The sequence below is a fragment of the Carcharodon carcharias genome, chromosome 5, assembly GCF_017639515.1.
Source record: "Carcharodon carcharias isolate sCarCar2 chromosome 5, sCarCar2.pri, whole genome shotgun sequence".
Classification (NCBI taxonomy): Eukaryota; Metazoa; Chordata; class Chondrichthyes; order Lamniformes; family Lamnidae; genus Carcharodon; species Carcharodon carcharias.
Genome location: NC_054471.1, coordinates 111,126,725 through 111,150,912, shown reverse-complemented (window position 1 = coordinate 111,150,912; position 24,188 = coordinate 111,126,725).

Genomic DNA, 24,188 nt, shown 5'->3' with positions numbered 1-24,188 from the left:
GAGGTGGGCTGGGGGGGTGGTGGGGGTGACGGTACGTGGTAATCAGCAGGAGATTTCCTTGTTCATGTTTGACCTGATGTCTTGAGACTTCATGGGGTCCAGAGTCAATGTTGAGGGCTCCTAGGGCAACTCCCTCCCAACTGTATACCACTGTACTGCCACCTCTGCTGGGTCTGTCCTGACGGTGGGACAGGACATACCCAGGGATGTCTGGGACATTGTTTGTAAGGTATGATTCCATGTGTATTAGTACGTCAGGCTGTTGCTTGGCTAATCTGAGACAGTTGTCCCAATTTTGGTACTAGCCCCCAGATGTTAGTAAGGAAGGCTTTGCAGAGTTAACAGGGCTGAATTTGCCATTGTCATTTCTGGTGCCAAGGTGATCTGTCCAGTTTCACTCCTTTTTGTTGACTTTTCCACAATTTGATACAACTGAGTGGCCCACTGGGCCATTTCAGGGGGCATTTAAGAGTCAACCATATTGCTGTGGGTCTGGAGTCACAGGGCACAATTTCACGTTTTGAAGATGATACAAAACTTGAAAGCATTATGCACTTTGAGGAAGATAGTGTAGAACTTCTAAAGGACACAGACCGGTTGGTGGAATGAGCAGACCATTGGCAGATGAAGTGATTCAGTTTGGTAGCAAGAACATGAAGAGGCAATATAAAATAAAGGATACATGTCTAAAGGGGGTGCAGGAGCAGACGGACCTGGGTGTATATGTGCATGAGTTATTGAAGGTGGCAGGACACGTTGAGCGAGCAACTAATAAAGCATACAGTACCTTAGGCTTTAGTGATAGGGGCATAGAGTGCAAGAGCAAGGAGGTTATGTTAAGCTTGTATAAGACACTAATTTGACCTCAGCTGGAGTATGGCATCCAATTCTGGTCTGGGATGAGGAACTTCAGTTAGGAGGTTTATAATGGAGAACTTGGGGCTGTTTTGCTTGAAGAAGAGAGGATTGAGAGGACATTTGATAGGGGTGTTCAAAATCATGAGGGGTCTGGACATCGTAGATAGGGAGAAGCTGTTCCCAACGGTGGAAGGATTGAGAACAAGGGGGCACAGATATAAAGTAATTGGAAAAAGAAGTAAAAGCGACATTTTGAAAACTTTCTCATGCAGTGAGTGCTTGGGGTCTGGAACGCACAGCCTGAGAGTGTGGTGGAGGCAGGTTCAAACAAGGCATTCAAAAGGGAATTATACTGTTACCTGTAAAGGAAGAATGTGCAGGGTCACGGGAAGAAGGCAGGGGAATGTCACTAGGTGAATTACTCATTCGGAGAGGTGGTGCAGACAGGGCAGGCTGAATGGCCTCCTTATGTGCTGTTTCAATTCTGTGACTCTGACTTATATGCCAACGTCTACAGTATACCCAGATTTTTATTCACTGTGTTTTAAGGAATAACGAATGATTGAAGGTCTGCCAATGGAACCAAACCAAAGGGGTATAGAGAGTTGGCTGGGCAGAATGTTGGAGTTAATATTCAGGCAGTATACAACAATGACATGGTGATAGAGGGTGGAGGAGAAGTTGGTGAATGTCATAGAATCATAGAAATGCAGAAAGAGGCCATTTAATCAATTGAATCTATGCTGGCTCTTTTCAAGAGCAATCCAGTTAATCCCAGTCCCTCACACTTGTCCCATATCCCTGCAATATTTTCCTCCTCAAATATTTATCCAATCCCCTTTGGAAAGCCACCATTGAATCTGCATCTACCACATCTTAGACAGCTCTTTCCAAATGCTAACCCCTGTTGCATAAAAACATTTTTCCTCATGTCCCCTCTCACTCTTGCCAATTAAATCTGTGCCCTCTTCTTACCAACCCTTCAGCCATTGGAAAGTTTCTTTTTGTTTAAACCCTTCATGGTCTTGAACACCTCTATCAAAATCTCCTCTTAGCCTTCTCTGCTCTTAGGGGAATAACCCCAGCTTTTCCAATCTATCCAATTTACTTTAAGCCCTCATCCTTGGAACCATCCTAGTAAACTCTTCTGTTCCCTCTCCAAAGCTTAATCTCCGTCTTCGAGTATCATGCCCAGAATTAACACAGTACGGTAGCTTGGGCAGATAGTGCTTTCTCTAGGTTTAGCATAACTTCCTGGCTTTTGTATTATATGCCTCTACTTATGAAATTCAGGATCCCAAGTGTTTTATTAACTGCTTTGTAATTTATCCTGCCATCTCTTGATCTGCACCCTTGAACTATTTAGCTTGTATTGTCTCTCCTTATTATTCCTGATAATATGCATCACCATACATATTTCTGCATTGAATTTGATCTGCCATGTGTCTGCCCACTCCACCTGCCTATCTCTGTCTTTTTTTAGTTTATTGCTGTCATCCCCAATGTTTACTGTACTTTCAAGTTGTATCCTGTGAAAATTTTGTATTGTGACCTGTCCAAGTCATTAATAATATCAAGGAACAACTGTAGTTCTGGTACTGAACCCTAGGGAACACCACAATATACCTCCTTCTAGTCCAGAAACCAGCCATTAGCCATGGTAATGTACATATCCAATTCTGCTTCATCAAAATACTGATGACAACTAGGGGCCGCCAGTCAAGTTACTGCTTGGTATTGGAACACTCAACCCAAAGTTAGTGGGTGCATCCTGTTGCCAAGAAAACCTAATCTGAACCTTGCAAAGTTTAAAAACTTAAATCCAACTGTCACAAAGTTGGATGCAGATTTATATTAACACTGTTACATATCAGAGCAGTTGCTTTCCCATTATGGACAGATTGTCTGACTCACTCTGACAATAATAGAATACTTTGTGAAGAGAGGATTTCAGAATGTTTTCAGAGCAGCCTTGAGGGCATGTGATGAGCAGAGGCAGCACTTCATTAACTAAAAGATAGTGCCCTTAGAAATCGAGTTCCTCTCCATGATGTGTTCCACAGCAGTTGTTATATGCACTGAATTCATGAAGAGGTGGGAAGTTTATGCTCCATGCCCCTTTCTACCATACCCCTTCAGCCAAATACAACAGCAACTATCATAATTTATGGCAATGTAACAACCATGTGCAAAGGCCTTCTAACCACATAACCGTATCATGCTAAGTTTTGCTTGCCTGTTATGCCTGTCCATGCCGACCTTCATTGGTTCCCTATATCCCAATGCACTGATATTAAAATCATTGTCCTTGTTTACAGATACCTCCTTGGCCATGCTGCATCTACTTCTGCAACTTCCTTCAGTCAAGAGTCTGCACTCCTTGGTCTTCTACCACTGGTGTCTTGTATATCCTCCTCTCCCTCCAGTCCACTTTCAGTGGCAGAACCTTCAACCATCTCAAGCATATTCTCTGACATTCCCTCCCTAAATCCCTCCAGCTTGTTGCTTGCCACTCAACCATCAAAAGCTCACTCAAAATCAACCTTTGACTGAGCTTACTCTTTGAATACAGGTCAGCACCTGACCTTTCTCTCTGAAGCGCCTTAGTACATTTGAAATTGAAGGTGCTTTATAAATGGAAGTTGTTGTAATAACCTTCCTTCGAGAAGAAAGCAAGTTCATCGGGGGATTTTGAACTGTGTCATGGTGATGCAGCTGAAAAAGGTAGAGGTGAATGGTTATGTCAGGCTTGTCCAACATTTGCTCATGGGGAGGCCACATTTCCATTTTTTTCTCACTCAAGGGGCTGATGAGCAAATTTCAGAAAGATAAAGTTTGGCACAACATTAAACATCAATTTCGTTTTAAGTGGAGGTATGAACAAAATAAACAACTTGCTAAGCAAAAATAAAGCTATGTCAAAGCAATAAATCAATCATTTAAAAAGGAGTAACTGATAAAGATGACCATTGGAGTATGAAAGGGGGATAGTGTGTGTGTCCAGCTCACTGCCAGTCTCAGTGTGCACAGTGGGTGAGGGCATGTGTATATGTGTGGGGATGAGGGTGAATGAGAATCCTGAGACTGGGAGTGAGCCAGACACACAGGTCAGAATTGTCCCAGAAATGCATTAAGTGCGGTAGTAGGCGTGAAAAAAAGTTGTTTTATCCGCTGGCCACAATAGTGGGTTTTTGCACCAAATCATCCCATTCCTGGTGTGTCCCATCTCATTAATAATGCATTCACCGGAAACATGCCGGATCGCTGATGGGGCGGCTTCTGATTCACCCACCCCACAATCACTTCAGGCCTTCAGTAATCCAGGCGCCATATTTAAAGGGCTAGCACTCTCTTAAGGGATTGGAAGCTGCTAGAAAGTCATGGCTGCCAAAGGGAGGAAATATGCTGCACCTAAATTTAGCGATCCCTACCTTGGGTGCCTACAGGATGCAGTGGTGGCCCACTGTGAAGCCTTCTACCCCGGCTCTGGGTGAAGACCAGCAAGCAAGGTCACTAGTCCAGCATGGGAGGTGATGACAGCGGTGGTCAGTGCTAACACTCTGCAAAAGAGGACAGTCACCTACTGCCAAAAGAGGGTGAATGATCCCCTCTATTCCGCCAGGGTAAGTCACTCTTCTCATCACTCTTAACTCACACACTCACAAACCCATCACACATCCACAGGGCCCTCAAGGAACATCACCATTCACTTTCTCACGCACACCTTCATTTGCCCTGTGGATCGTGTCCTCATTCTCACACATGCTATCCTTCTCATCTGGTCTGACAGATGTCCTGCTTACACTCTCTCCATCTATCTTCACGGGCACTCTGGCACACAACAAAAGTCACGGACTGGTGGAGGAATGCACAACATCAAGGTCCTCACAGACTTTGAAAACAGAGCCATCCAGCTGGCCAGTGATGATCTGGACCATTCCTGTGCTAATGGTAAGGTCGGAGGTGCTCAGCTAGGTGAGGGTCCAGCAGTACAACATCCATCAGGCAATCATGCTGTGGGTGAGTTCCCCTGTTCTGCCATCCCCTGCCATGAACTGATTATTTCTTCTTGCTTTCACAGGCACATCTGGGAAGCAGCCGAGGGGGTCCATGAGCCAGATCCTTGACCCAAGCTGCGAAAGCAGTTTGAAAGAAGAATCTAATAACATCCTAATTGAAGACCCATCACAGCGCTCACCAACACCATTCACCTGCACAAAAACATACACCTCAGTGGGACTTAGTTCTAGAGTAGTCTTGGGGTCACAATCTGGTGAGCGCATTGCACTATCTGATCTACAGCAGACAGTGGCAGGGACTTCCCAGGTTTTTGGCACTCGGAGGACTGCTGGAGGCCAGAAATCTGCTGAGTCCAAGTCAGATGACGAGCCTTTGGACTTGGTCATGTCACAGTTGCTGGAGCTGCAAAGGCAAGCTCGGGAACATCAGGAAGGGGTGTCTATTGCACTCCCTACGTTCCCTTTGAAATAAAGACCAACAACTCAGACACTTCCTCCTACCTCTCCCTGGACCATGACCCCACCACTGAACATCAAGCCATTGTTTCCAGGACTGTCACTGACCTCATCTCCTCTGGGGATCTCCCTCCCACAGCTTCCAACCTGATAGTCAACCTTGGACGGCCCGCTTCTATCTCCTACCCAAAATCCACAAACAGAACTGCCCCGGTAGACCGATCGTCTCAGCTTGCTCCTGCCCCACAGAACTAATTTCTCGTTATCTTGACTCCCTTCTCTCTCCCCTTGTCCAGTCCCTTCCCACCTACATCCGTGATTCCTCTGACACCTTACGTCACATCAACAATTTCCAGTTCCCTGGCCCCAACCGCTTCCTCTTCACCATGGACGTCCAATCCCACTACACCTCCATCCCCCACCAGAATGGTCTGAAGGCCCTTAGCTTCTTCCTCGAACAGAAGCCCGAACAATCCCCATCCACCACTACTCTCCTCCGTCTGGCTGAACTTGTTCTCACGCTGCACAATTTCTCCTTCAACTCCTCTCACTTCCGCCAAATAAAAGGTGTGGCTATGGGTACCAGCGTGGGCCCCAGCTATGCCTTTGTCTTTATGGGGTATGTGGAACATTCCTTGTTCCAGTCCTACTCCGGCCCCCTTCCACAACTCTTTCTCCGGTACATCGATGATTACTTCGGTGCTGCTTCATGCTCTCGTTGGGACTTGGAAAAATTTATTAATTTTGCTTCCAATCTCCACCCCTCCATCATTTTCACGTGGTCCATCTCTGATACTTCCCTTCCCTTCCTTGACCTCTCTGTCTCAATCTCTGGTGATAGACTGTCCACCAATATCCATTACAAACCCACCGACTCCCACAGTTATCTCGACTATAGCTCCTCACACCCCGCTTCCTGTAAGGACTCCATCCCATTCTCTCAGTTCCTTCGCCTCCATCGCATCTGTTCCGATGATGCTACCTTCAAAAACAGGTCCTCTGACATGTCCTCCTTCTTCCTCAACCGAGGTTTTCCACCCACGGTCGTTGACAGGGCCCTCAACCGTGTCCGGCCCATCTCCCGCACATCCGCCCTCACGCCTTCTCCTCCCTCCCAGAAACATGATAGGGTCCCCCTTGTCCTCACTTATCACCCCACCGGCCTCCGCATTCAAAGGATCATCCTCCGCCATTTCCACCAACTCCAGCATGATGCCACCACCAAACACATCTTCACTTCACCCCCCCTATCGGCATTCTGTAGGGATTGCTCCCTCCGGCACACTCTGGTCCACTCCTCCATCACTCCCTACTCCTCAACCCCCTCCTATGGCACCACCCCATGCCCACGCAAAAGATGCAATACCTGCCCCTTCACTTCCTCTCTCCTCACCGTCCAAGGACCCAAACACTCCTTTCAAGTGAAGCAGCATTTCACTTGCATTTCCCCCAACTTAGTCTACTGCATTCGTTGCTCCCAATGTGGTCTCCTCTACATTGGAGAGACCAAACGTAAACTGGGCGACCGCTTTGCAGAACAACTGCGGTCTGTCCGCAAGAATGACCCAAACCTCCCTGTCGCTTGCCATTTTAACACTCCACCCTGCTCTCTTGCCCACATGTCTGTCCTTGGCTTGCTGCATTATTCCAGTGAAGCCCAACGCAAACTGGAGGAACAACACCTCATCTTCCGACTAGGCACTTTACAGCTATCTGGACTGAATATTGAATTCAACAACTTTAGGTAGTGAGCTCTCTCCCCCATCCCCACCCCCTTTCTGTTTTCCCCTTCCTTTTCTTTTTTTTCCAATAAATTATATAGATTTTCCTTTTCCCACCTATTTCCATTATAAAAAGAGAAAAAGGAAAAAAAAATGTATTTTTTTTTTACATCTTTTATGCTCTCCCCACCCCCACTAGAGCTATACCTTGAATGCCCTACCATCCATTCTTAATTAGCACATTCGTTTAGATAATATCACCAACTTTAACTTTAACACCTATATGTTCTTTTGTACTATTGTTGTTGACATCTTTTGATGATCTGCTTCTATCACTGCTTGTTTGTCCCTACAACCACACCCCCACTCCACTTCTCTCTCTCTCTCTCTCTCTCCGCCCCCCACACACACACCTTAAACCAGCTTATATTTCAACTCTTTCTTGGACTCGAACTCAAGTTCTGTCGAAGGGTCATGAGGACTCGAAACGTCAACTCTTTTCTTCTCCACCGATGCTGCCAGACCTGCTGAGTTTTTCCAGGTAATTCTGTTTTTGTTTTTGTTTTGGATTTCCAGCATCCGCAGTTTTTTTGTTTTTATTCCATTGGCCTTCCCTATTACCTGCTGAACTTGTATGTTAGCTTTTTGTGATTCATGCATGAGGACCCCCAAATCCCTATGTGCTGCAGCTTTCTGCAGTCTTTCTCCATTTAAATAATATTCAGCTCCTCTATTCTTCCTGCCAAAAAAGCATAAACTCTCTTTTACCCACATTATATTCCATTTGCCAAGTTTTCACTCACTCATTTAACCTGTCTATATTCCTCTGTAGACTCTTTGTTTCATCCTCACCACTTGCCTTCCCACCTATTTTTGTGTCATCTGCAAACGTGGCGATAATACATTCACTTCCCTCATCCAAGTCATTAATAAATATTATAAATAATTGTGGTCCCAGCACTGATCCCTGTGGCACACCAATAGTTACAGGTTGCCATCCTGAAAATGCCACCCTTATCCCAACTCTCTGTCTTCTATTATTTAGCCATGCTAATATATTACCCCCAACACCATGGACTCTTCTCTTATTAAGTAGCCTTATCTGTGGTACCTTATCGAACACCTTTTGGAAATCCAAATATATTACATTTACTGGTCCTCCTTTATCCATCCTGCTTGTTATGTGCTGAAGGCAAGACCACCAATGATGGAGCAATTAAAAATTGAGGATGCACAAGTGGCCAGAATTAGAAGCATGCAGAGATCACAGAGGACTGTGGTGCTGGAGAAGATTACAGAAATAGGAAGGGTCAAGGCCATGGAGGGATTAGAAAACATGGATTAAATTTTAAAATCAAGATATTTTTGGACTGGAAGCCAACTGCACTTATTTCACCAAACAGCCATATTGGTCCTTCTCTAAAATTTTTCACAAATACTTTCTCTCCTACGTTAAACGACCTGTCACAACTGTGACAATCATGTCCCATTTTCTGACTCCCTTGACTCCTTTGCACCTTCCTTCCCAAAGCTTGGCATAATTAGGCTCAATCTCAATTGGAGATGGCACTTCATCAACCATTCCGCATGTATGACACCTGTTGTCATACGAGGGGTGGTTCTATAATGGAAAAGAAAGCATTCTAATTTAGTAGCTATAGAATCTCCAGACAATTTCTTCACCACAGATTTGAACGCCTGAACTGCTCTCTCAGCCAGTCCATTTGAAGAAGGGTGGCAGGGTGAAGTTTTCGCATGAGCAATACCATTGAGGCTGATAAATCAGTGAAATTCAGCACTCGTAAGTACTGTTCCATTGTCTGATACAGCCACTTCAGGTAGTCTGTTGAAGTAGCTTGTCAATTGTAGCAGAAGATGTCGGTGACCTCATTTCATATACGTCCATCCATTTTAAATGTGCTTCAATGATAAGTAGAAACATTGTTCCCATAAAAGGTCCCACATAGTCTATGGGTATTTGCACCCATGGCCTTCCTGGCCACTCCCAGAGGTGTAACGGTGCTATTGCAGGTAATTTTTGCACTTGCTGACACTGAGTACAACTTCTCACTAAGCTTTCTATTTCTCCATCCGTCCCAGGCCACCATAAATAGCTGCATGCTATTGCCTTCATTCTGGGAATACCTGAATGTGCACTGTGGAGTTCAGATAACAATTGCTTCCGTCCTTTTGGAGGAACAATCACTCATGCTCCCCACAATAAGATACCTTCCTGGCTGGTTATTTTGTATCTTCTCTGGAAATATGGTTTCATTTAATTAGATTCTAATTCTTGTGACTAACCATGAAGAACTTGATCTTGAACTTTGGATAAGACTAGGTCTCGATTTGCCCATTCTTTAATCTGTCTAGCACACATCGGTGATGAGTCCAGGAAGTTCAATAATAAAATTAATTCTTGAGGAATTGAAACATCCTCATAGATGAAAACAAAAAACTGTGGATGCTGGAAATCCAAAACAAAAACAGAAACAGAAATACCTAGAAAAACTTAGCAGATCTGGCAGCATCGGCGGAGAAGAGTACAGTTGACGTTTCGAGTCCTCATGACTCTTCAACAGAACTTGAAGGGTCATGAGGACTTGAAACATCAACTGTACTCTCCTCCACAGATGCTGCCAGACCTACTGAGTTTTTCCAGGTATTTCTGTTTCTGTTTTTGTTTTGAAACATCCTCATGTTTTACTTGTATAGGCAAACGACTGAGTGCATCGACCTGTGCAATTTGACTTCTGGGTCTATGAATGAAAGTATACTAATACCCTGCCAAGATCAATGGTATTATTTGCGCTTCTGTGTCTTCTTTCGAAGGGCATTCTTCTTTCTGACACTGACTTTATTCGTGATCTTCTTTTCAATTTCCATATTGGCCAGACTAATCTCAGATGTAAGTTCAACTTGGGTGAACTCAGTGATTGAGCTTTCCACAATTTCATCACTTGTCTGCTTCTTACAACATTTTGTGACTCTTTTGCCTCCATAGCCACTTTGGCTTCACATAGCTGATTTTCAGCTCTTCCATCTCTTTTTTGCATTGATGTACTGCCTCCTGGAAAATTAAGCATTGTTGTGTCTTCTCTGTCAACTCATCCTTCATTTTATTTAGAGAAGTGCAGAACTCTTTCTGTTTCTCTTTATACTTTTCCAGTGGTACATCTTTAGACAGGAAGGAAACTGATAGTGTGTGAAGGTCTTTTGGTCTTTCGGCAGGTTTTCACTTTTCTTCAGGAATTTCTGTGACAAATCAAGGTTGATTTCCCTCAGCCAGTCCTAGTATGCTTGGTCCTTTGCCTGATACCACCATCAAGGGTGATTTCACTGTTTGACCTCCGTAGTGTACCGTGATTTACTTATGCCCCTTGACTTGTATGTCTTTTCCCATATAAGTTTTCAATTTGGCATTAGTTTCTTACTTAGATTACATTCCCCATGATTTAGGTATTTAAAAGTATGTTTACCTATCACCTAAGTGGCTGCTGCAGTATCCACCTCAATCCTGATAGGCCTCTCATTCACTCTCATGGGCCAGGATTTTCCCCTCGGTGATTTGGGGGCATGGCCTGGTTGCCAAGGGGAAAATGACATGGGATGGTGTCGGGAGGAATCCCCGACGTCATCCCAGTCCATTTAAATTTTTAGGAAGGCAGACGGACAGCGAAATCAATTGCGTGCCCGCTGACCTGACAATGGCCAATTGAGGCCATTGACAGGTTAATTAAAGTAATTAAAGACCTGCTCGGCCAAGCTTAAGGCTGGCGGGCAGGCCAGGAGCGCCAGTGGGCTCCAGGTTATTCATGAAACTTCATCCACTGGCGGGATGAAGTTTCATGTCCATTTTGTAAAAAATTAACAAAGTTTATGTGTTCTTTGTTAACATGTCCCATCTTGTGTAACATTGTCACATGAGGGGGACATGTTAATAATTTTTTAACGTTTCTATTTTTAAAGTTTTTTCCACTGTCAGTAATCTCCCTGAGACAGGACTTTGTTCAGGGAGAAGTGTGCTCTTTCACGCGCATGTGGGAAAGAGCACACTTTAACAGATGGGGATTCCCTTCCCCCCCGGAACAGGAAGCGCATAGCACTTCCCGTTGGGGATGCCGCTGGGCGGGCCCTAATTGGCCCGCCCACTTAAAATGGCGGTGCGCCCCGTTTCAGTGGTGGGGATCAGCTGGCCGCCCACCGCCAAGCCGGTGGGGCCCACACACCATCTGAGGCCAAAATTCTGTCCATGGTTACATAGATTCTGTTCTTCCTACCTTTAAATTATATAATGAATAAATATCTGAATATATTTCTTCAGGTTTTTCAACGCTGTTAATCTCATTGGGTTTTTGCTTTTGTCTGAAAGCCTGCCTGATTCTATCTTTACACTGGGCAGGATTTTCCCCCCGTCAGGGGTGAAGCTGAATTGCGGGCACGCAGAGGTGCGCCTCCAATCAGTGCCCCCAATTGGGGGCGCGGTGCCATTTTACATGAGTAGGCCAATTAAGGCCCACCCAGCGCAACGTCCGCACGGAAGTGCTGTGCACTCCCTGTGCGGCCGGAGGGTGGGGGGAGTGCCTGAACCTGGGAGTGCGCTCTTTCATGCATGCGCACAAAAGAGCACATTCACCTCTCTGAGGGTAAATGCTGCCTCAGAAAGATCGGCTGTTCTGTCACAAATATTAAAAATGGAAAAAATAAATTCCTGACATGTCCCCTCATGTGACACTGTTACATGAGTTGGGACATGCCCATAATTTAAAAAAAAACTTTAATAAAATTTTTCAAAACCTACATGAAACCTCATCCCACCCGTGGATGAGGTTTCATTCTTTTTCCAGTTCCCGCCGGGGCTCCTGGCCTGCCCACCAACCTTAAGGTTGGACGGGCGGTTCCATTAATTAGTTCGATGACTCTGTCAATGTCCTCAATTGGCCATTGACAGGTCAGCGGGTGCGCAGCTGATTTTGCTGCGCCCCCACCTACCGGAAAATTTAAATGGGGCGCGGTGACATTGGGAGCTCCGCCTGACGTCACTGCCTGTCATTTTACGCATCGGCAAGTGGGCCCCGCCCCCTGCTCACCGACGGGAAAATCCTGCCCAATGTCTCATGAGGTGTCCACTTCGATGAACAAAAAACAGATGATCTTTTTAAACTGTGATTCAATACAAGGTTGTCTGCTTCCTGCTCTGTTACAATTATGCCATGTTTTTGCTACTAAGTTACCTCTTAATTTGTCTGCTAGCAGTGGCTGTTTCCCGCTTCTGAGTAAAGCTTTGCACTTTGCGCTATATTTAGCTGCGGCTCCCCACCTGACATGGAGGATGGTGCTATTTGGCACTCCCTGTATTGCTTTCAAGTCTCGCACTGCACCTTCCATTGTCAGAGTGATTTCCAATGCCTTCTGAAAATCTAAGTTTGTTTCAGCCAGTAATCTCTTCTGAATCACATCTTCATTTATACTGCACACCAAACAATCTCTAAGCATAGCATTGATAGACGTACCAAACTTGCAATATTCAGTTAATTGCTTCAGACTCGCCACATAACTAGCAAATATCTCCCCTGCCATCATCACCGACGGCTTGGGCTGGTAATGATTCTTTACGAGGTTCACTAAGGCATCAAAACTTTTTGAATCTGGGGCACTGGGTGCCAAATTATTTCGAATTAATCCATATGTCTTATTCCGACATGTGTTAAGAGTATTGAATGCTTCTTCTCCTCCTCCGTGATGTTGTCTGTCTGGAAGAAGAACGTGAGGTGTTCAACATAATGAGACCAGTTGTCCGAGGTGGGATTGAATGGTTCAACTCTTCCAAATTGCAACATGTTCTGAGGGGATTGCTTTGGCAATCAGGAAGGAAATTTCTCTTTACTTACAGCTACTGTGCGAGGTATTTCGGTTCTTCAGATTTTCTTCGTTCTTTCTTGCTTTTCACCCCATCCTTTTGTGTATTTTCTTGCTTTGGACTCCCGTCGCCAGTTTGGTTGGATCCAGTGCCCTTGGTTTGATGGGGCTAAAGGATGTGGGTTGCACGCTTGTTTCGGGGTGACCGAGTTGGTACAGAGACAGAGAAGTTCGGTAGACCATTCTTAGAAGAAACACATTCTGTTTATTTACAAAAGTAACTCAGCAGCTACACTTGTATGCTTACAACTCGAAACTCTGTCTTTACTCTTCAGACTGTGACACAATACTACTGACTACAGAAGTAGCCCGCGCTATTCTGCTATTGGGTATCAATATCATGTGATCTTATATTACAACATTTGTCTTAAAGGTATATTATACATCAAATTCCTGCACCATCCCTCAGGCATAATGTGCTACAGGCAGGTTTAATGAGAGTCAAGTGGGACTTCCTCCCTTCTGGAGCTGCCAGCTAATCCAATTAGCCGGCAGGTCCATCAGTGACAGCAGCATTAGTGGCTGCTACTGGGGTTGCACTGAAGGAGGCGAAGAAGGGCCATAGACCCCTGGAGCCAGTAAATCCGGGGTCTTGGGCAGGGAGGGTTACGGATAATCAGGGAGGAGGGTAGAGTGGTGGGAGGAGTTGGGTTTAAGGCTGAGGGCAGGGTCAGGAAGAAAGCAGTGGTGGTGGAGGGCGGGGATGGGGGTGGGGGTGGTTGATCCGCAAAAATCAAACTCCCCCTTCCTTCCCGCTCTTTAGCATAGGTAGGTAAAAAATCGGGCTGCCCGCGCTCGCACTGCTGCCCATGCCAATGTTTTATGGCATGGGCAATGTATTATCAGGGTCAATTGGCTTAGTAACAAGTCTAATTGACCCTTGATAACCTATATGAATATGGCAGGCGGGCTGCCGATTTTGGCACCCATGTATTATGGGGGTGAGCTCGGGAGTGAGCGGGAAGGTGGTTGGCTGGGCAACTGCTCTATTTTATGTGCCCCAACCCCTCCTGCCCCCAGCAGAAACACGTCTGCCTGGGGGCATGTAAAATGCAGCCCAGGCAGTGGGATCGAGTTGGTAGCTAGGGAATGGAGTTAATGATAGAGAAGTGTTAATTCTATAAAGCTACCTCCACCCTAACACTTCAGTGAGTAGCACAGTCCCTATGTGTGCTTTCAAATGATCACTACTTCCCTGTATGTTACTCCCAAGATTGAGAAAAAGCAAAAGCCGAACTTTTTTTGCTTCCAAGTAAAGAACAAAAGATTCTTTTTAGTGATGTGCCGTTCATTGTGCTTCCCTCTTTTCTAGATCACTGCACTTGAAGGAATCCTTTTTTTAAAAATTAGATTTCATGCTTGGACTTTTGAGTTTTAGCAGCAAAGGTGAATTCAAATGGAATAAAAGGGCAACTCTTGAGAAGATTTTTTTTTTTATTTTGAAGCCTCCTTGTCAGGTAGCCGAGTGCCTTGCTCAGTCTGCGAGTGTTATAAATAGGCTGGAGACTATCATTTTTGCAGACACTCCAGCAACGTTAGGGATAATAAATCTTACTTTTGCTGCATCTGTGTCAGTGTATTTTTAGATTTGTCCATCCATCACCTAACATAAAACTCTGCTCAAAATTGCCTCAAAACATCACAAATTATCTGTTCCCAGATGCTCCTAACCTGCAGTGACAGGATTATTGAGGATGTTTGGATCTGTGGCATTATAAAGGTAATTTAGCCTCAATGGAAAGTCAGATTATATTGTGTGGACAATTGTGGACAGACCTTGAGACTCAAATATATCCTGATATTGGAAGAACATTTCAAGGTATCTATGGAAGATTAATTTAGTAAAGCGCAAAAACTGGGGATTACAATGTTTGATTAACCTACACCAGTTTCTTTGGTTGCAGGCAGGACACAAATTTCATGCTGCTTGCTCATTTCCATTACAGTGGTGCGCAACCTGTGCTAAATACAACACTGAATAGATACAAGTCTTAGCAGAAGGCCAAGATTCATGGAAGGCTCCCATCACTTAAAGCTAGCCTGCGCTAGTTAAAGGGAAGGTACATTCTGGCTTCAGTAGGGACTGGAAATGGTCGCAGAAGACGTACTGAGCACAAGAAAAAGTAAATATGATGTCACAGGAGAAAAGGCATACTCCAAGGCTCTCCACTATAGCACTAGAGACCCTGGTAAAGGAAGTGGATAGGAGGAGAGAGGTCCTCTGCCCAAAGGGGGCCAGGACAAGTATAGCAGTGACAGTGGGTGCAGATAACCATCACAGTCGATGGCTGCAATCTAGCCCCAAGGATCTGGATGTAGTGTTGGGAGAAGTTGAATGAAAGCGCATCTTCAAATGCCATATCCTATCAAGTGCACCACTAGCCACATATACTGTTCAATACTCCAGACCCTCATCACTCACCTAACAACATTGTCTGTCAAGCATGACTCTTACCTAGCATTCGAGCCTCACCTCACCTTCATGCATGGCACTTCTGTGAGTCTCATGACCACATCTCTCAGTTTGCAAGTAGGGTCATTAGAGCACAGAAGAAAGCCATTCAGCCCATTGGATCTATGTCAGCTCTCTAAATGAGCAATCCACTTGGTCCCATTGCCACAAACTATACCTGTAGCTCTGCAAGTTTATTTCTGTCAAGTGCCACACTAATTTTGTTTTGAAATCACTCAGCATCTCCTATCCCACCACCCTCAAGGGCAGTGAGTCCCGGGTCATTATAACTCGTTGCATAAAAAAGCTCTTTCTCACATCTGGCCTGCATCTCTTGCCTAAAACCTTAAATCTGTATCCTCTAGTCCAAGTACTGTCAACTATTAGGAACAATTTTTCTTTGCTTACCTTATCTAAACCAGTCATCATCTTGTATATCTCCAATAGATCTCTCTTCAATCTCCTTTGCTTCAAGGAGAAAACAACCCAATTTCTTCAATTTAACCTTGTAACCAAAATCCCATCACTGGAACCATTCTGGTAAATCTCCTCGGCACCCTCCCAAGGGCCATCACATCTTTCCTAAAGTGTGATGACCAGAGATGGACACAACACTTGAGTTGTGGCCTAACCAGAGCTTTCATCATGAGGACTCGAAACGTCAACTCTTTTCTTCTCTGCCGATGCTGCCAGACCTGCTGAGTTTTTCCAGGTAATTCTGTTTTTGTTTTGGATTTCCAGCATCTGCAGTTTTTTGTTTTTATCAATATAATTTCCCTTCCCTTGTACTCATTATCGCTATTTATGAAGCCCAAAATAGCATATATTCTGTTAATTAGTCTCACTAGCCCTGCCACCTTCAAAGAAATATGCACGAGTCCCCAAGTCCCTCTGCCCCTGCACACTCTTTAGAACTGTGCCATTAATTCTATATTATCTCTCCCTTTCCCTTCTGCCTCATACTTCTGTGTATTAAATTCCATTTGCCATTCTGCTAGCTTATCTATCCTGTAGTGGTCGATTGGTATCATACACACTGTCTGGCATGTTATAAGTGTGAGGTTTTATAAGATGGTTATGTTTAAAACTGTTTCTTTTAATTCAAGGTAAAATGGACTCACGGAAATGGACATGTGATTTCCCAATGGTTCTGCCCAATGATAAACCAAAGTGATCTGTTTGCCCAGATCAAGACCGATTGAAACTCAACCACCAGATTTCATATTTGAATGCAAAGGCAGAAGCAGCTGGCTTTAATTGTTTTGAGCAGACGTACAGGGTGGAAGGGCTTCTGAATGGCTCATCACATATTTATGGCCCTGCCCCCGCCACGACAAGGCCCATAGGCCCTCAGCCAGACAGCCTTAGAGACCTTGGAGGCAAAGAGAGACAAATGCCGTTGAGTGAAGACACAGGGAGGCTATTGTTAGAGCAAAATGCTGGTGAGAATGGATTCCCCATTTGAAGAAATGGACCTTGTAGAGATTTCAAGACTGGAAAGTTACCAGGCAGTGCCTTACTGCTGGAAGTCCATTCAGATATGCTCAGGTAGATTGAGTGAAGAGACTTTTAAAAAGACTATGGAAGACTTGCCTATTGTATGAGGGAGAAGACAGCCTGTTGGAACATTGGGAGGGGGTCAAAAGCAAGACTACATTTCTGCTAAGAGTGTGGCATAATGTGGAAACATGGGGCAGAATTTTACATTCGCCGGTCAGGCGGGCCTGACCAGCTCGGCAGCGGGTGGGTGGCCGATTGCCGCTGGCGAGACGGGCTGCGCTGCCATTTTCCACGGGTGGGCCAATTAAAGCCTGCACTTCAGCTTTGCGACTCCCGTGGAGAACAGGAAAGTAGTCGTGGGGACAGGCGGCCTCAGACTGCAGGTTCCAATGGAGAACCAGCAGCCTGTTTAAAGAGTGGCCAGGCAGCCTGTTTGAGGCAGTGTACCGTGGCCACTCAGAGAGGTAGAAATGCTCCAAGGAGAGCAGAGGAGGAGGAGGAGGAGATGGTGGAGGAGGGGGGCAGGCTGCAGGAGAGGCCAGCGGGGGATCATTGTGCACCCAGATTCTCGGATGCATGCCTTGCTGCCCTCCTGGAAGAGGTGGGCCAGTGACGTGATTTTCTGTATCCTGAGGATGGGAGGAGGAGGGCCACCCCCATGTTACCAGCCAGGTGTGGGAGGAGGTGTGTGAGGCTGTAAGTGCCCATGATGACGTCAGAGGCACTGGCACACAGTGCAGGAAACGATTCAATGATTTGCTGCGCTCCAGACAGGCGAGTACCATGTTTGGGCTATTTGAGGCAGAAGGCAGCCTTAGCCTTTACCCGCAGCCACCCCCACAAACCGCACCCCCCCCCCCCCCCCCCCAGCACCATGTATGGCTGTCGTTACTGCATAGGGCATTTGTGGCATGCTGGGTGGGCAAATGGATACTGATGATGCTTATATTAGCCTTAGTGGTTGAGGAGAAGAAGAGCTTTCTGCACAGCATATGTTGGTTTCTGTGGCATTTGAGTAGTTTAGGGGCAAGCTGCATGGTAGACACATACTCAGAACTCCAACACATGTCATATTGATGGTAATGACATAGTCCAAGGGGTGCCTCAAGGTCTTTTGGGCAAGTCCCATCTGCTGGCATCAGTGCCACACCTATTTGATCCTCCTTTCCATGGGCACTAGGACCCGTGTTCTATTCAAAGTGATGGATGCCGAATGTGTCCAAAGGGACCGCTGGGGGAGGGGTTTGGGACCAGCTATACTATCTTATGAGGACAGATCACTAGTAGTGTGGACAGGAGTCGCTGGAGGCCTCAGATGGCCCGCTGTGGTTGGGGTGCGGTGTGTGTGTGCAGAGTACATGAGCGATCAGCCCCAATAAATCCTCTTATGTGTTTTGCAGACAAAAAGTAACCACAATGCTCGGGAGCGCCTGAAGACTGGTGGTGGGCGCACCCTCCTCCAGCGCCTCACCCCATTCGAGGAGCAGGCCATCGAGCTGGGCAGGAGGCAGGAGGCCAGGGCAGCCGGGGGCAGCAAGGCTGGGGTCCAGCGGGCAGGTATTTGAGCTCCACAGTCCCATCCACTCTGTGTGCCCACCATCCAAAGCACTGATGGTTGCTGCAATTGTTGATGCTGAAACAATGCTCATTCACTGACTGAGGCATTCTGACGTCTGGGTCAAACAGGAGGAACCCTTGTCCCCTTGAGGAGTAGCCTCTCCACCACCTTCCAAAGTCACCTTATCCTATTTGTGACCACTATCACCATGGTCTCACATGCCATTGGATTGCCGCTGCACAGCCAAAGACTTATTCCATTTTCGGGGGTTTGGGACCTCCTGCAGCCTTTCAGCCAGTGCGCCCCACATTACTGTGTCCAGAAGGTCCTCAGCACCTCAGCTGTGAACCTCATGGCACTCAACTTAGATAAATGTCACCACGTTATTCATCCCTGCGCCAAGAGGAAATGTTGCCTTCTGGCCACCCGGTCTATGCCCCTCCTTACGGAATGAAGGGCAATAATATGACCTTTCAATCTCCTATGTTTGGTGGAGAATGACACAACTGTTTCAGCCCTGCAACTATCCAGGCAACAATGCATCCACATCAGGTACCTCTACACTCTCCCAATCCTCTGGTTCTTTACAAGCCATGTACCATTCATGAGGCCATCTAACCAGCCTGTTTGCATGTGTGTTTAATGCTTGGGGCCCGTCTTGACTCATTTAGACCTCACCAATGTTCTTCTTTTAAGGGCCTTTAAGGGTGAGCTACTTATGAGGGTGGGTGGGAAAGGGATGATAGGTTGAAGTGAATGCACGCTAACTGATGCACTGTCCTTGTTGTTAATTTCAGCATCACCACCAGAGTGACCTGCACGTCTTCACCGCAGCACCCCCTCCACACCTGAGGGGCAACATGTGCAACTTGAGGCACATCATTTCAGCCAGCCAGGCACCAGCGCAGAAACACACACCTCGGTGGGGACTTTACCATCCTAGTGTCCCGGGTCATAGTGGAGAGGGCACAACACAATTGCTGGAGGAGATGGTAGGGGCAGAGAGTGCTGATGACGCCAGCAGCTGGAGGGCTGCATGGGACAAGGCACATGCTGAGTCCGGTACTGATGACCTACCTCTGGAGTTGTCTCCATTACAGCAGCTGCAGGAAGTGTGTTTGCATCTGGCAGGGTTACATGAGGGTGTGCTTCAATTGGTCTCTGCGACGGAGGAGTCCAGGCAGAGTGCATGCGAAAAATCCGCCCTCAGTGCAGAGCATCAGGATTCCTTCAATGAAAGATTGGCGACTCTCATAGAGAGGGGCTTCCACCAAATGGAGCAAATTATGATTGGGTTACACTCTGACCTGCAAGCCCTCACAGAGGTTCTGGCCACAGATGGTGTTTTCCATTTTGGGAGATGTTGTGGATACCAAGCCCCAGCACTCGGTGCCCATGCATCTGCGGTGAGCAGGGAGGTAGAGTTGGACCTCACGTTGGCGCAGCAGCTGCCTGTCGTCGCTGCGAGCTCCTCTCAGGGCGCTCCGGATGAGGGCAGCAGCTCCTCCACCCCTCTGCCAGTCAACATTGCTCCCGTTGAGGCTGCGACAACTGGGGAGGAGCCAATTCAGGAGCTGGCCATTCCCTCCCAGGCGGGGCAATCACAAGCTTTACAGGCCAGAGGGTGCCCGCCAAGGTCATCTAGGCCAATAGGACAGCAGAGTCAGCAGGTTGTCTCACAAGCCACTCCGAGCAATGGGGCAGCCCCTAGGCGTAGCACCCGGAAATCAAAACATAAGGCACCTTAGGCACTCCCTGGGTATGTCACTGGTGATTTTGTATTGGCCTTAGAATAGAGTACCCTTTTTGTAATATTGTCGAATAATCATATGGGCTTTAATTGTGGACAGAATAAAGTCCACCTTAATTACCATGGCTGAGCATCTTTTCATTGTGATGCTTTTTTCATTTTCACATAATTATCATGAGTGGATATTGATGTTTCTGTACCAAGGCCTTACTTGCAGCTGGTAAGGTGGAAGATGTAGCACCTAAGTGCCACATGTGTAAGTTCCAGGCAATTCTGCTCTTGTTGATCCATGTGTGTGGAGCAAGCTGAAGGTTCTTTGGAGTAAATTGTCCCTGGTGTCCCTGCCTCCTTGGTGTAAAAGCGGGTCATCGTTGTGGCCCTCATCATTGCCCTCATCATCCTCTGAGCCACTGCTGGATACATCATGTGCAGCCTCATCCAGGGCGTCAAGTTTTTCATCATCAATTGCATCCCCCCTTTCCAGCGCAAGATTGTGCAGGACATGATCAGAGAGATGCAATCTGGAGGGTACCAGAGTGCACACCTGAACAGGCCAGGCAATGGAAGCGCATCTTGAGAAGACTGATGGCTCTCTCCACCACAGCCCTTGTGGTGCCCTGGCTCCTACTGTACCGATGCTCAGCTTCTGTTCTTGGATGGCGTCATGAGCCACCTTCGCAGGGGACAGCCCTTGTCACCCAGCAGCCAACCATCCAGCCGAGCCGGAGCACTGAAGAGCGCCAGCACCTGGCAGTGTCTGATGATGTAAGCATCATGGGAGCTGCCTAGGAACCTTGCACAGACTTGTAGAATCAGCATCCTGTGATCACACACTATCTGCACGTTCATGCAGTGGAAGCCCTTCTTGTTGACAAAGGCACCAGGCTCACCTGCTGGCACCTTGATGGCCAAATGTGTGCAGTCTATTGCACCCTGAACGCAGGGGAAGCCAGCAATGGCCGTGAAGTCTCTGGTTCGCTTTGCCTGACTTGCCGGGTCACAGCAGAAGTGGGTAAAGGTGGATACCCGAGTGAACAGGGCGTCTGTAACCTGTTTGACACAAGCGTGGACAGCAGAATGGGAGACACCGCAAAGATCACCCACCCAGCCCTGGAAGGAGCCAGATACATAGAAGTGGAGGGCAACTGTGAGCTTCAGAGCTGCTGGCATGGGGTGTCCACCCACACAGTTAGGGGAGATCTCAGGCCCAATCATCTGACAGATATAGTTGACTATCTCCCTTGAGAGTTGGAGCCTCCTTCGGCACTGCACCTCAGCACGTGTCATTGCGATATTTCGGTGGGCTGGCGTGACCAATTTGCCCGCCATTAATTGAAGGGCTGGTTAAGCCCCTTAACTTGCCAATTGTGTACGATCTTGAGGGGCCCATGCGAACTTCGGGTCAGCGCACAGGGCCAACGGGAAGGCAGGAAGGAGATTACTTAAGAAAACTTTTGCAATGTCAGGATATGTGGACTCAGTGGACTTGTTCATGTTTTTCACAAAGTTATAATTGATTGATGTCCTGACCCCCCAAGGAGGAGATGGTGCTGGCAATTATTGGAGACTGTGGCCAACAGTGAGGCTGAAAGAACAGAAGATGCATCATCTTCTCACATCCCACTTCCCCCTCATTCCCCAGTCTCGTATGATTTACAAGTTGCAAATGGTGTAAGCATGCACTTCTCACTTCTCCACTATCCCCAGCAACCCAACCGCTCATGTTTCCTTACTGCAGCTCTGCCCTTGTGCTTTTCTCCTATCATTTACCCATGGACTGCCTCCTGGCCAGGCAGTGACACAGGATTGTGAAGTCCAAGAATAACAGGAAACTGATGCTGAAGAAACTCAGTCACTCAATCTCACAGTCATAGCCACCAGCTCGGATACTGGCACTATGCACTTTTTAGAGGGTAGCAGAGGGGTGGAATCTGCCCATGATGAGACACTGAGTGTGAATAGCCAGCAGCCAGGAATTGCTTCAGTGAGTGTCATGCAATGGGAAAATGGTCACGTAGATGCCAGCTCCCAGAGTGTGGAGTGGCAGATGAGTTCTGCTGTAGGGGGATTAAGAGAATGACTTTGATGGGGCAGTGTACAGTGCTATGAAAGTCAACTTACCTTAATGTTGAAAGCAAAGGTTGGAAACATCAATTCCCGATGGACCTCAGCTTTTGTACACTTATGGACAGGGAACAGGCTGCATATGCACAGTTCGGCATTTTTATATTTTTTTGGACCCAAAGCACCTGTGCAGGAGGAAAAAACGCATGAAAACCTGGGTCAGGTGACTGGGAGCAGAGTGTCATGAAAGACTAATGTCCCAGGCAGGTGACAGGAAGCAGGACAGGTTCCAAAAGGGAGAGCAGACAGGAGTGATCACAAAAGAAGAATCCCAGAGATGGAACAGGGGCAGAAAAAGGTTCCAGTTAAAGTAAAAAGAGAAATGCAGAGTAAAAGGCACCAAAGAGGAAAAGGGCTACAGGTAGAAGATTTTAAATGAAAAGGGCTCAGGAGAAGCCCTGAAGATCTAAGAAGGCAGCCAAAGTTGGTGACTTCATGCATGGGCCATTGGGGCAAAGGTATCCCTTTGGAGTAGTGGTGCTTTGCTGGGTGCAGCCAAAGACTTGAAGCCATGCTTGTCAGCTGGAGCTTGAGTGCATACTTGGGAATCAAGGGAAATGGAACCTTGGGAGATAAGATTGAAATCCTATGAGGTTGGTCTTGTTGATGCTATCCAAGTTGGAACGAGTTTTGGAGAGAATTTCCAGATTACATCTTTGAAGTAGAAGGCTGGAATCCCTTTGGAGACAGACAGATTTTCAGTGATATTGGTTGACTCACAGTATTTACTGATGTCTGGGTGGGTTGTTGAGGATCCATGGACTCTGTCTTGGTCACAACTGTCATTTATTGTGCAGTATGATGTGCTCAACCACAGTTTACCTGTTAATTCACATATACCTCATATTAACCCAGAATGTTAGAGCATAACATAAATGTTGTAAATTGTTTTATCTTTCTGACCTTGTATAATAAAGTTATTTTTGTTTGTTCAAAACCTGTGGAATTTTGCGGCTTTATTCTATTGGCAAGTGTCTTGAATCTCAAAGTTTGTCTATTTTAAACAAAACATTATTGGTCTTTAGCTCAATCTAACCAAAAATTGGGGGTCTGGCCAAGGATCATAACAACAGGAAAGGCTGATGGGTATGCACAATAAAATTGGCAAGTCTGTCAGCTTTCACTATAGCACAAGCCACCCAATACCTGAGTGCTACGGTTCTTGCAGTCTCAGTTTGTTGCCATGCAGCTTCAACTGCTGTCATCATAGCTGTGGACACAAACGCTGAAAGGGTCATGCAGGATTTCACAGCAGTCCAGCAATCTGTTCCACAATCCCATATATTGTTCCTTCCTTCTCCCCTAGCTTTGTCTTATGGTTGATTAATTGGGATAGTTAAAAAATGGTCAACTGGTGCAGTAATTACATTGTGAGCACAATTTAGAAACTCTGGTTTTAACTCATGAAGGTACTTGTGTTGGTAAGGGTTGGGACAGGAAACAAATTTTGCTGGCTTCAGAATCGTATGGCCAGGGACTCATCCCCATGTATCATGTTTCACCAGGAACTGGCAACTGCCCAGCTGGTGGGAAACACCATGTCGCTCTGCAAGAAGCCGCTGTCAGGAGCTCAGGAAACAGGTTCTTTGCATCTTATTGGCTTTTCTTGCTCTGCTTGTCCCTTTTCCACAAAGAAGTTAAGATGGTTAATCAGGCAGGAGCTTCCCATTCTGAATGGATGCTGACTGCGGTTAACTAGGTCATTGTTGTACCAATGATCCTGAAGTTTACTCCTGAAAACTGACTTCATTAATTGACAAGGAAAGCAAGCACGGTAAATATGTCTGTTTTTGCCTTTGTCTGTCTGTCACCTTTTTGGTTATTAGCATCA